This window comes from Gaeumannomyces tritici, assembly GCF_000145635.1.
Source record: "Gaeumannomyces tritici R3-111a-1 unplaced genomic scaffold supercont2.1, whole genome shotgun sequence".
In the NCBI taxonomy this organism is placed as follows: domain Eukaryota; kingdom Fungi; phylum Ascomycota; class Sordariomycetes; order Magnaporthales; family Magnaporthaceae; genus Gaeumannomyces; species Gaeumannomyces tritici.
This window is the reverse complement of record NW_008804545.1, coordinates 6,470,253-6,481,911: the sequence shown is the minus strand read 5'-3', so window position 1 is coordinate 6,481,911 and position 11,659 is coordinate 6,470,253. Positions and strand designations below refer to the sequence as shown.

Here is an 11,659-nt window from a genome sequence, read left to right as displayed (position 1 = left end):
AACTATACAAAATCGCGAAAAAATACCGCTAACTTTTAGCATTTGCGCAATGGTTATTTAAAATTACAAGCGTTGGAAGCTTTTGTTTAAAACGCCCAGAACGTTAAAATTAAAGGACCCAAACGGACCAAATGCAAAGCATGCGCAATAATTTACGTTATAACCGTTATTTCCAAACGCTTTATAAAAAAAGCTATGCGCCTTTTTTGGAAAGTTTAATTTAATTTATTTAATTACCTTAATTAAAATTAGGAATAAATTAAATTTTGCTATTAATAAATAAATATATCGGCAAAATTTAAAGCTTTACATTTCCAAATAAAAAAGGACCAACGGTTATTAAAATTTTAAAAAAATAAAAAGCGTGGGTAAAAAAATAATACGGATTGCTTGTTGCTATTTTTAAATATAACCAAAAAAATCCGTTATATTTGTAAAAGGATTTTTAAAATACAAAAAATAAGCTTAAATTAAAAGCATTATTATCAAAACTTTACCGTTATATACTTACAAGCTTAACGGGATAATCGAGCGCACGGAATAAAACGTTATTACAAAAAGGATACGCACGCGCGAAAGCGCAATTTTTTTTAAGCATTTATAGCCGGAAGCGGTTTACGCTGCCGTTTGGCTAAAAAACATAAATTTTGCACCGTTAAAAAGCATACGCGCTTTTAATAACATCCTTTTAAACTAATTTTGGGGGTGGTTCCGGCATTACGCTTTAAAGCTTTTTACGGGCTTAACAACCAATTTAAAACCGGATTAAAACGGCATTTACGCTTACGGGTGTAAAGCTTATTCTTTAAACGTAAAAAAGTCCTATAACGCGGATTTTAAGCACTTTAAAATTAATTTTTATGCCGGGGTTAAATATTTAATGGGTTACCAAATTTACAATATTTACCGGATTTAAGTTCCGTTAAAAAAAAAGTAATAATTACAAAAAACGTTAAATTTAATAAAAAAAGCTTTTTTAAAAGCAAGCGAAAAAAGGATTCGATTAACGTAATTACTTACAATTTGTTAATTAAATACAACGAAACGGAAAACCCGCTTGCAACCCGAAAAAAAATTGTTAATACGTTGGGGCTTTTCCAACCGGAAAAGCTTTAAGCATTTATTTTCGCTACCAAGCATTAAGGTTAAAAATTAAGGGTAAAAAAGCCAGGTTTTATTGTAACCATAAAGGCTAAAGCCGCAAAGGATTCGGTTAACGGGCCGGATCCAAACGCGCACAAATTCCTAATTTTAAATGCTTTAAAAAATGGTTATAAAGCAAAGCAAGTGCGTAATACGGGCTTTTTATGTACGGGCAATTCGTATTACGGCTTTATACGGCCCGGGAAAAGCGATAACTTCCCGCTGGTAAAGGGTGGAAGTAACAACGAGCCTAAAAAATAACCTTTAAAACCGTTAAAGCTTGCTTTACTTTATAAAGCAATAAACCGGTTTTTGCTTACCCCAAAACCGGATATGCCAGTTACAATTATTAGCGGTACTTTTGTAGCGCTTTTAATTGCAATATATAAATTTATTTACCCCTTTCGAGCTGTATAACCTATAGGGAGCACTACGGATCGGGGTAGCTATTTAAAGGTAAAAACCGTGCTTCCAGCCGATAGCTATTTAGTGTAAAGCCGGGTAAAAACTCCTTCCTTTCGAGGTATCTTTTATTCCGCGTCGTTTTCGTAAGTAATTGTTTGTAAAATGTTTTTCGCATTTCCAAACGTTTGGTAAAAAAAAAGTTGTTGTTATTCGAAGCGAAGTATCGTGGTTTGGTTGGAGGTTGGTTCGTTCGTTGCATTTAGGTTGCGTTGTTAAATGCACGTTTTCGTGCCAATTTAAAGCTTTTCCGTTGCTTTTTCCTTTTTTATTAACTTTAGCAAATGGGTTAATATATTGCGGCTTTTTCCGCTTTTTTTCTTTTTAATCCTTTACGCAATCCCACCAAAAACATTATTAGCAATTGCAAAACAATAGCAGCAACAACCGTTATAAATCCTCCTTTTTTGGCCTTTGCTATTTTGCAGCCCATTTAACGTTTAATTGTAAAACCGTACATTTTTAACGCTTCGTTAATACTTTACTTTGGCTTTTCGCGGTCCGCGATTGCATTATAATGCCCAAAAAAAAAGGTAGCACAAAAAGGCTTGCTTTATTTCTTTTCGAAGTAACGGGCAATTTTAAAAAGCGCAAAGCCCGTTGTTTGTATGTGGTTTTTTTACATTTTTGCAATTTTCCGCTAATTTATTTTAATGTTTTTAGCGGTTCGACCAATTGCATTACGTACATGCGCATAATGGTTTGCGAAATTAATTTTAACAAAGCTTGCATATAGGATTTTAATAAATCCTTTTCGTCGTTTTTTTTAATTTTGTTTTTCCGGATATTTTGTTAATAAATTATTTCGGTTTAAATTTTAAATCGAAAAAATGTATATATTATTGTTTTAAAAAAAAGGCTAGCAAAAACGGACAATGCATTTTTGCGCTAAAAAAGGGCGTTTTGGAATCGGGCTAACGTATATTTAACGCCGCGGAAAAGTTTAAATCCGTAGGTTTTGCTTTTATTGCTAACAATAGCTTTACGAACCGCAAAAAGTATTACGTTTAAGCGTTTAATTTTACGGGCAAAGTAAAGGCTGTAAGTTTTTTTTTTGCTTTATCGTATCCTTTACGTCCCCGGTGCATTGCTAATACTTTGGATAAAATTAAGAAATTTGGCTTTTTTAATACGAGCGCTACGCTTACGTTAAATTTAAAACCGTTTGCGAAGCGTACTTTCCGAACAATACCCCGGCCCCGGTAAAACTTTCCCGTTATTTTACGGAAAACCCCGGAATTAAAGCTCGCCGCAATATTATTATTGCTAACATTTTTATTAAAATGTTTTTCGTATTCGATATCGTTTTTAATTATTTTCAAGCTAAACGTAACGGGTTTAGCAATTTTACGTTAATAAATTGCATTAAAGCTTATACGCAAAACGTTCGATTTCGTTAAAATATTTACGTTTAATTTTATAATAACGTTACCGAATTTTTTAATCGTTATAACGAATATTTTAAAAAGGTTACCCCCGTTAATTTTTTGCAAATTAGTAACGGTAACGGTAACGGTAAAAATAATAAAGTAACGAATAACTTTTTTTTGGTAATTGGTAATTCCGCGGCTAAGTTTAAAAAAAAAACGATGCGGTTGGTTTCCAATTTATTAATAAATTTGGTTAAGGTAAAGTTGCGGGTCCAGCCGGGGTTGTTGCGGCGGCGACGAAAGCGGTAAAGGGGGTGTCGGCGGCGCTCGGGGTAACAATTAAAAAAATAGCCGCTGCTGCATTCCCTCCCCCTTTTTAAGCGCTTTCCCGCAACCTTAACGAATTCGATTTCGGTTTTAAAAATAAAAGCGATAACATGGCCGTTTAAGCGTTATATATTTAGCGGTTCGAATTTTTTATATTTGGGATTTTAAAAACAATTTGCGGCAATTTACTTTTACGGGCGTAAATAAGTTCCCGTTTTTTGGCGTTAAAATAAAAGGTTGCGTTATTTTGCTTATTGGTATGTAATATTGTTAGTAATTAATAAAATTGTTAAAAGGTTTTTTCGATAAGGTTTAATGTAAGTTTGGCTTTTTGGAACCGGGGCGGTTAAGCTTTTTGTTTTTTTTCGAATTTGCCGCTTCGTTGCAGCGTTTAACGTTTTTTATTTTTTTTTTCTTTTCCGCTCTTTCCGTTTACGTATCGATAATATCGCTTAATAAAGCGTAATTAAAAAGCCGTTTTGTTTTTATAAACCATTTTGTAACGATTACCGTTTCGTTTGGCTGGTTTAACGAGGATTTCGTTGCTTTTTTTATTATTTGGAAAAGTTTTTTTTTTTGTTTTTGCAGGTCCGGGCAATATAACAATACGTATGCTACCGTTTCCGGGCCCTAACCGCATTAATACGTTGCGGTTACGCCGGGAACTTTCCGAAAAGTTAAATAGCCTTAAAATTTTAACCTTTCCGTTTTTAGCTAAACCAGCAACAAGCTTTAGGTTTTGTAAAAATTGCGGTAAAGGCTTAGGATTTTTTCGTTGGGCTGCTTTTTATTGGTTTTAGCGCTTTTTTTGGTTGCCGTAACGTGGTTGTGTTACTTTTTTTTCCACTTTTTCAATACCGTTATTTCCGGGTCCGATTTTCCAATCCAATTTAACGCTTTTTCCCGTCGACGGAATAGCCGCGTAATTGCAGCCGTAAGCTTTCGCTTTTTATTTTTTAATTTTCGCTGCACCTTTTTGCAAGTATTCGCAATTTTTTCCGCCAAACCGCCCTTTTTTAGCTTTTTTTCGAAATGGGCAACGTAACCATTTAGCTATATTTAAATTGGGGTTATATGCGTTTTTAATTTTAGCAATTTTTATAAGGTTTTTTTGTAAGCCCCCGTTATTGTTTTTAAACAATTGTTTTACGTTTTTGCTTACGCTTTAACCATTTTTTTAAACCGTAGCAAAATAGCGTTAAATTTATAATAAATCGGGGCCGCGTAATTTAATACTGTTTTAATTACGGCCAGGTACAAATGTTTGGTTTTGGTAAACGTGGGTTTTTACGTTATCGTTGCTAAACGCGTAATAAATAGCATTTAAATCGCTATTTTTTCGCGCATTTTTTGAATATATTAAGTCCAATTTAATTTGGAATTAATCCAAAAGCTTAATATTTGCATTGCTTTTTTTATCGTTTTTGGTTTTACCGTAACCTTTCCGAAACGGAAAGGTAGCGTTAGCGCGGGTTTTTTTTTTTTGTTAACCAAACCAATTGGTATTTGGCCGGGTTAAATTTCGCTCCAAATTTTTTTGCCCATTTCAAGCATACGTTGTGGGCGGTTTTAAGCTTATTAGCTATATTTATTGCGTTGCAATTAAAGTTAATTAAATTAATGTTATTTGCAAATTCCGTAACCGCAACCCTTTTTATTTCCCGTAGCTTTTTGTACAAACTTGCCGTGTAAATAATAAAAAAAATGGGTAATATTAGGGACTTTTGCGGGATTTCGTATAAAATTTTATTTTTTGCCGTATTTTTGCCGTTAAAAAAAAATGTTGTTTTCCAATTGTTTAAAAAAGCTTTTAAAAAAATCCAAAATTTATTGTAAAAATTGGTATTTTTTTATTTCGTTAAAAAAGCATATATGCAATACGGTATCGAAAGCGCTGCTTATATTAAATAATAAAAAACCAACCATTGCTTTTGCGTTTTAAACCGTATTTACCACTTTTATAAATAAGCGCATAGCCGTTTTCGTAAATTTGCATTATTAATTGCCCATTTATTCGTCGGGAAGTAATTAATAACTTTTTGCGGCGTTTTTAATGCAAAACGTTAAAATTTTTTCCAACGCTTTTTTTATTGTTTTTAAAAGGGCAATTGGTTTTTACGCGCTTAAAATATTCGGGTTTTTGTTAGGTTTTTGGAAAATAATGGTGCGGAATTTCCGGAACCTTTCCGGAAAGTAACCGCGGTTTACGCATGCCGTAAACATTTCCGCCAATGCTTCGAAAAATGCCGGTCCCATTGCTAGCAATCCCCCGGTAAAAATCCCCGTTAAATTTAAAGCTTTTTAATATTTTGTGCTTCGAAAGGTCCTTTTTACGTTTTTTGCAGTAATTTTTTTACAAACAAGCAAAGGTTAGGAAAATGGTTTGGAATGTTCGGGAATATCGGTAATATCCGCCGTTAATATAAAAAAAAACTTCCTTTTTAAAGCTGCTTTTTTCGCTTTTTTTATTGCCGCTACCTTTTCGTTTGGTAATTTTAACAACGGGAGTAACGGGGGGGGAAAAAGTTAGTAACTTTTGTATTTTATTTATTTAGCAATGGTTTATATGCTTTTAGCGTTTTATGTAATGTTCGCTTTGTGCATTGCGGTACGTTACGTATACTTTTTCGCTATTTTAATAGCGCTTTTCTTTTTTTTGGTAATTTTTTTTATTATTGCGTAATTAGTTCCCGAACGGTTTGCTTTTTACGTTAATTCGGCCCGGTATTTATTGCGAAATAGTTAAAAAATTTCCTCCGTTTACTAATTACAATTTCCGGCTTTCCTTTTTAGCTTCGGTACGGTTAAATTGCGAATTTCCAATATTATTTTTATAATGTCGTATTACAGTTAAGCCTTTGCTTTTAAGGTAAAGCACCAAAGGAGTATCGAATAGTAGCACGTAATTTAACAAATTAAAAGGATTTACAAAGTAACTTGGGTGCGGTTTAAATGCTTGTTCCAAAGGTTACTTAAAAGCTAACTAAAGTTTAACTAATGCCAAAGCCTTAATTAAAAATTACCTAAAACAGTAAAAAACCCTTTCCTTTTTATACTTTAATGCTTATTTTTTTAGGGTTATGGATTGGTTGGTTTACGAAGCCGATTTTGTAAGCTTTTTTAAGCTTCCTTTAAATTAGTAGCTTACCTTTTTTGCTTTCCCGATCCATTAATCCCAAGTGGTTACGTAACCTTTTACCCTTTACGGGTTTCCGTACCGTACTACCCTTTTTTCCCGGGTAAAGGTAGTTGTTAATCGTAACATTAAATCCTTTTTTTAATAGCCAAACCTTTTTAGCCACGTATTATTATCCTTTTTGCCTTTTTATTAATTGTAAATACTTTTTTTTTATTATTTAACCGTTCCTTTTTTTTAACAAAATGTCCGGGCAAATCCAAAAACGTTCGGTTCGGAAAATTATTTAACGGTACGCTTTGCTATTTGCCGTTTTTAATTTTTCGATTTTAATGCCTTTTTATTTTGCTTGTAAAGCCGTTGGTTTTTTTTTTGTTAAATATTTTTAAAAAATTCCTTTTGTTGTACCAAATGCGTTTGTTTGGAACGTGCTTGGTGCAACGTTTTAAAGGTTTTTTTTAACCAATTGCGCAAAATTGCTAAATAGCATTCCAAATTAAACGTTAAGCTTGTTGTTACCAAGCGATTTTGCTAATAAGCCAAAAAATTAATGCGTGCTAAAAGCAATCGGGTTTAGCGTTTGCGCATTTAAAAAAATTTGTGGTTTAAAAAAATAATGCGCGCTATTTGTTGCGGCATCGATAATGTAAAAAAGCTAAAGCGTATTAAGCAAAAAAAAGCTGGACGAACCGCCGCTTTAGCGGTAGCCGGTTCCGCTTTTTGGCTTTAATTTAATTTCCTTCCTTTATCTTTTGGTTAGGCAGCGTTAAAGGTTAATCCTAACCTTAACCCGCTGCCCCTTTTTCAATTTGGTAAGTTGTAACTTCCTTAATAACTTTTTCCGGTCGTATGGCGCAATGGTAACGCGCTTGTTTTTGTAACGGGAAAACCTGGGTTCGACTCCCGGTGCAACCTGGTTAAATCAACATAATCGGCTTGTTTAGCCAATCGTATCGGCTTAATTTTCCCTTTTTTTTTGCTAACCCCAAAAGCTTAAAGTTTGGTATCGATTTTAAATTGCTTGCGCTTTTTTAATCCGGTAAGTTATAGTTCTTTTAATAATTTTTATGGGTTATATAGCGCAATGGTAACGCATTTATTTTTGTAACGGGAAAACCTGGGTTCGATTCCCGGTACAACTTTAAATTTTTTTCGTTCGACTTTTGGTTAGCGAAAAAGGTTTTGCTTTTTTTGCTTAAACTTGCCAGTTTATCCTTTGGATATGCTATAAGGTTTTCCTTTTTTTGCTTACCAAATTCTTCCGAATTTAGGGCGTTTTGCAAGCTTTAAAGCTATTGCTAACTTTTTTTTAAGCGATACTTTTGCAAAGCTTTTTGGCAATTTCCAAAGTTTGTTGTATTTTTTTACGTATTGTGCTTATCCCCCCAGCTTTTTTATTTAACGAAATATTATTTTTTGCGGTAATGCGTTCTTTCGTTAAAAATAACTTTAACTTTCCATTTTTGGTTGGGGTTAATTTTTATTAATTTGGTGCTTTTAAAGCCCGAAAGCGCTAGTTCCAGCAAAAAAACGTAAAAGATTGGGTGGATTTGCATGGTTGGTAGTAGTTGGAATTTATAATTAACCGGAAAAATAATACGGGTAACCCGAAAAAATCCCTATTTTTTCCTATCCAGCTTGTCGTTTGGCCTTTTTATTTTAATGTTAGCGCGTAAAAGGTAAGCGTTATTTTTTTCCTTAAAAATCGGTTTTTCGATTTTTTTTTTGTTAATTTGTTTTGCCATTTGGTAACGCAGGTTTTCCAGTTTGTTTTGGAGGTTTTAGTGCAGCTTAATAAGCTTCGTTATTTGGATTTCCGTTGCTAAAGCTTTAAATCCGGCCTTAAACTTGTTGTACGCTGTAAGGGTGTACTTATAGTTAGCATGGAACGGCGTTTTTTTTGTACTTTTATGCATAAAGCTATTGTAAGCAAATTAAGCGATTAGTAATAATTAAATCCAGTTATTTTATTTATAAATAATATAATAGCGCAGGTATTGCTTTATCGTTTTGTTGGTTTGCTTCGTTTATCCGTTCGTTTGGGGGTAATACGCTATTAACAAAGCGTATTTTGCTTCGAAAAGCGCCGTAAGCGTTTTCCAAAACTTGCTTGTAAATAGCTTGTTTTGGTTCGTAATTAATTTTTGCGGCATCCCGTGGTTTGTTATTACGTGCCGAAAAAAAGCGTAAGCTAAAGTAAGCGCGTTGCTACTTTTTTTGTATGGTAAATACAAGGTATATTTTGTAAGCTTATTTATTATTACCAATATGCTGTTATATTGTATTTCCGTTAAAGGCTTTTTAAATTTAAAAAGCTTAACCACAAAGTTTATAATAACTTTTTGCTACGCCCTTTTTAGCGTTAGCAATGGTTAAAGCAGCCTATAAGGAAAATGCTTGCTGGGCTTGTTTTTAACGCACATTTAGCAATTCCTTATTGCTTCCAACATTATTGCTCGAATTCCGGTAAACCCGTAATGCTACCGGAGCTTTTTTTATATTTTGGTAACCTTTGGATAGCTATGGGCTAATAGCCCGTAAATTTCCAAAATCTTTTTTAAAGTTTAGCTTTGCTTTTTGGTTATCGAAGCCATTATTTGCTAAATTAAAACCAACGCTTCCTTTAGCCCGTAAGCTAAAAGCGTTCTGGTTTTTTTTAAAATAACGACCTTATAATCGCTTCGTTTGCTTAAAGCGTTTGCCCTTCCATTTTTCGATCCTTTTCGGTACAAAATTTGGAAATTGTAATTTTAAAAATATTGGTTTTAACGGATTTAACGCTTGTTAAAATTTTGGCTTGTAATAAAATGTGCCAAATTTTTGTGGTTGGTATATACCGTTACTTAATGGTTTGCTTTATATAAATATACCTTTTACTTTTCCAAAGCTTTAATAATAACGAAAAGCTTTTTATTATGGATTTGGTAATTTAATTTAGGTTTTTTAAATTTTTGCGAAAAAAAAAGCGCAAAAGTGCAGCTTTCCTTTTTTATTTTGCTAATTTAATTATTTTCCGATTGCGTAATCCAACGCGTTGGTTTCGATTTCGAATGGTTTATTGGGGTTCGGAATAACCAATATTGGTTTCCGTAAAATAGCGCTTTTAAATTGCTTAAAAACAATTTGTTTTCGAACCTTTTAATGGAATTGGGTATCGTTTTTGGTAAGGTTTGTAAATGGCGTAGCGCTACCGTTAAACCTTTGCATAAACCGTCGATAAAAGTTAAGGAACCTTAAAAACGCCCGTACTTTTTGTACGTTGGTAAGCGCTAGCCAATCGGCCATTTTTTGTACTTTGGCTAGGTTTATTTTAACCTTTTTTAGCGTAATAACGAACCTAAAAAAAACCATTTCCTAAGCGTACCATACGCATTTGTCCGGGTTAATTAAAAGCTTTGCGTTTTGTAGCTTTTGCAACATTTGGTGCATTTGTTGCTTGTGCTTTTTTAACGTTTTTAAATATATTAAAATATCGTTTAAATACGTTAGGACGAAAATGTTAAAATGTTTTTAAAGTACGTAATTAATTATCCGCTAAAAGGTAGCTAGCGCGTTGGTAAGTTCGAAAATTATAACCAACGATTCGTATACGCTAAACCGTATCCGAAAGGTTATTATCCATTTTTGTCCTTTTTTAATTCAAAGCAACCCATATGCTTTTTGGAAGTTTAAAGCCGTAAAATACCTGGCTTTCCCGAGCTTATCGCGTAATTTGTCGATAAAAAGCAAAGGATATTAATTTTTTATTGTAATTTCGTTTAGTAATTGGTAATCGATGCATATTCGTTTTTTTCCGTTTTTTTAAGCACAAATAAAATTCCGTATTCCATTGAAAATGTTAAAGGTTTAATTACCCTTTTTTTTAAATCCTTTTATAGCTGCTTTTTTAACCCTTTTTGCTGTTTGGGGTTAAGTTGGTACAGCTTTTGGTATTTAAATTGCGCATTTGGCTTAAATTTAATTTCGTAATTAAACGGCCCGTATTTTGGAAGCACCGTTTTTAAGTTTTTTTAAAACAATTTCCAATATTTATAGTATTTCGGAAATACGTTAGCTAATTGTTATAGCCTTTTTTTAAATCCACCGTAAAGCGTTGTTATAGTTTTTTGTAATAAGGTTTAAAAGTTGCTGCTTTGCTTTATTTCCGTTAAAATACCCTTTTTTGGCTTTATTTTTACATTGCTTGCGGCCCGTAACTATTGGGCTTTTTTAATTGCTAATGGAAGCTTTTATTGGAAATTGTTTTTTTTCTAATTAATTTTTAAATTATGCTTTTGTAGCTACGGGATTCCGAAAACCACATTTTCGTTTTGTATTTTTAACGCATCCAGCGTTATTTAAAAAGTTTTGCTTTAATATCGAAAGTTAAAATAATTGGTTTTAATATTAATTTACCCGTTATTGTATTTAATTGGTTTCCTTTTTATTGTTGTAAAAAAATATAGCTTGTTTTTTTTGCGTACAGGAATACCGTATCGTAATATTGCTTGTAGCGATACGTAATTGCTTTGGGTACCGTAATCGATTAATATTTTTAAGCGATAAAGGCTTTATTGCACCCATATGTATGTATGTATTTATACGCTGTTATGTTTATGGAAAAAACCTTAGTGCTGCGGTTAAGTACATGCAAATAGGGGAAAACCTTTGGGTTAAGCCTAAGGAGGAAAAACTTTATGCTTGCGTTCCCGCCTTTTTGGCGGTGCGCTTCCGTAGCGGTATTAAACCGCTTTGGCTAACGCTTACTTTTTTTTACGCTCGATTGCTCGTAAAGGCTTTACCCGGGAATTAACCGTTTTCCCGCGTACAGCCCCTTTTGCAAAGGGCCGACAAGGCCGCGTCCTGCTTGCTTGTAATGGGTTGGTTAATTGCTTCGTTATGTAATTTGCTAAAGCTTGCTAGGCCTAATCGTTATCGCTTCGGGGTTCGAATTGCCAATTTTATTTTGTTTGCCTAAATGGTCCAAAGCATTTGGGGACCTTTCCTTTCCCCCCCCTTTTTTATCTTTTTGCTATTTTTTTTACTAGCCCGTTATCGGCGTTCCTTTATTTAATGCACCACGTGCGTTATTTTTCTTTTTGTTTGTGCCTTAAAAGGCCTTAACCTTTAGGGCACGTGCAAAGTAATAACCCTGCCAAGCACGTAAAAAGGGTGCATTCGAAAATCGGATTAATGGTAGTAGCGGACGGGTGCAAAGCGGTAGCGCAAAGGTAAAGGAGGT

General features: G+C 33.6%; 2 pseudogenes across 2 annotated transcripts; both read left to right on the top strand.

Annotated features, from left to right (window-relative positions):
* The first annotated feature begins 7,281 nt into the window (after nucleotides 1–7,281).
* Nucleotides 7,282–7,353, top strand: GGTG_20020 (annotated as a pseudogene). The gene has a single exon. The product of its transcript is annotated as a tRNA-OTHER (tRNA).
* A 155-nt stretch (nucleotides 7,354–7,508) lies between these two features.
* On the top strand, nucleotides 7,509–7,580 carry GGTG_20019 (annotated as a pseudogene). Its single transcript has one exon. The product of its transcript is annotated as a tRNA-OTHER (tRNA).
* The last annotated feature ends 4,079 nt before the right edge of the window (nucleotides 7,581–11,659 follow it).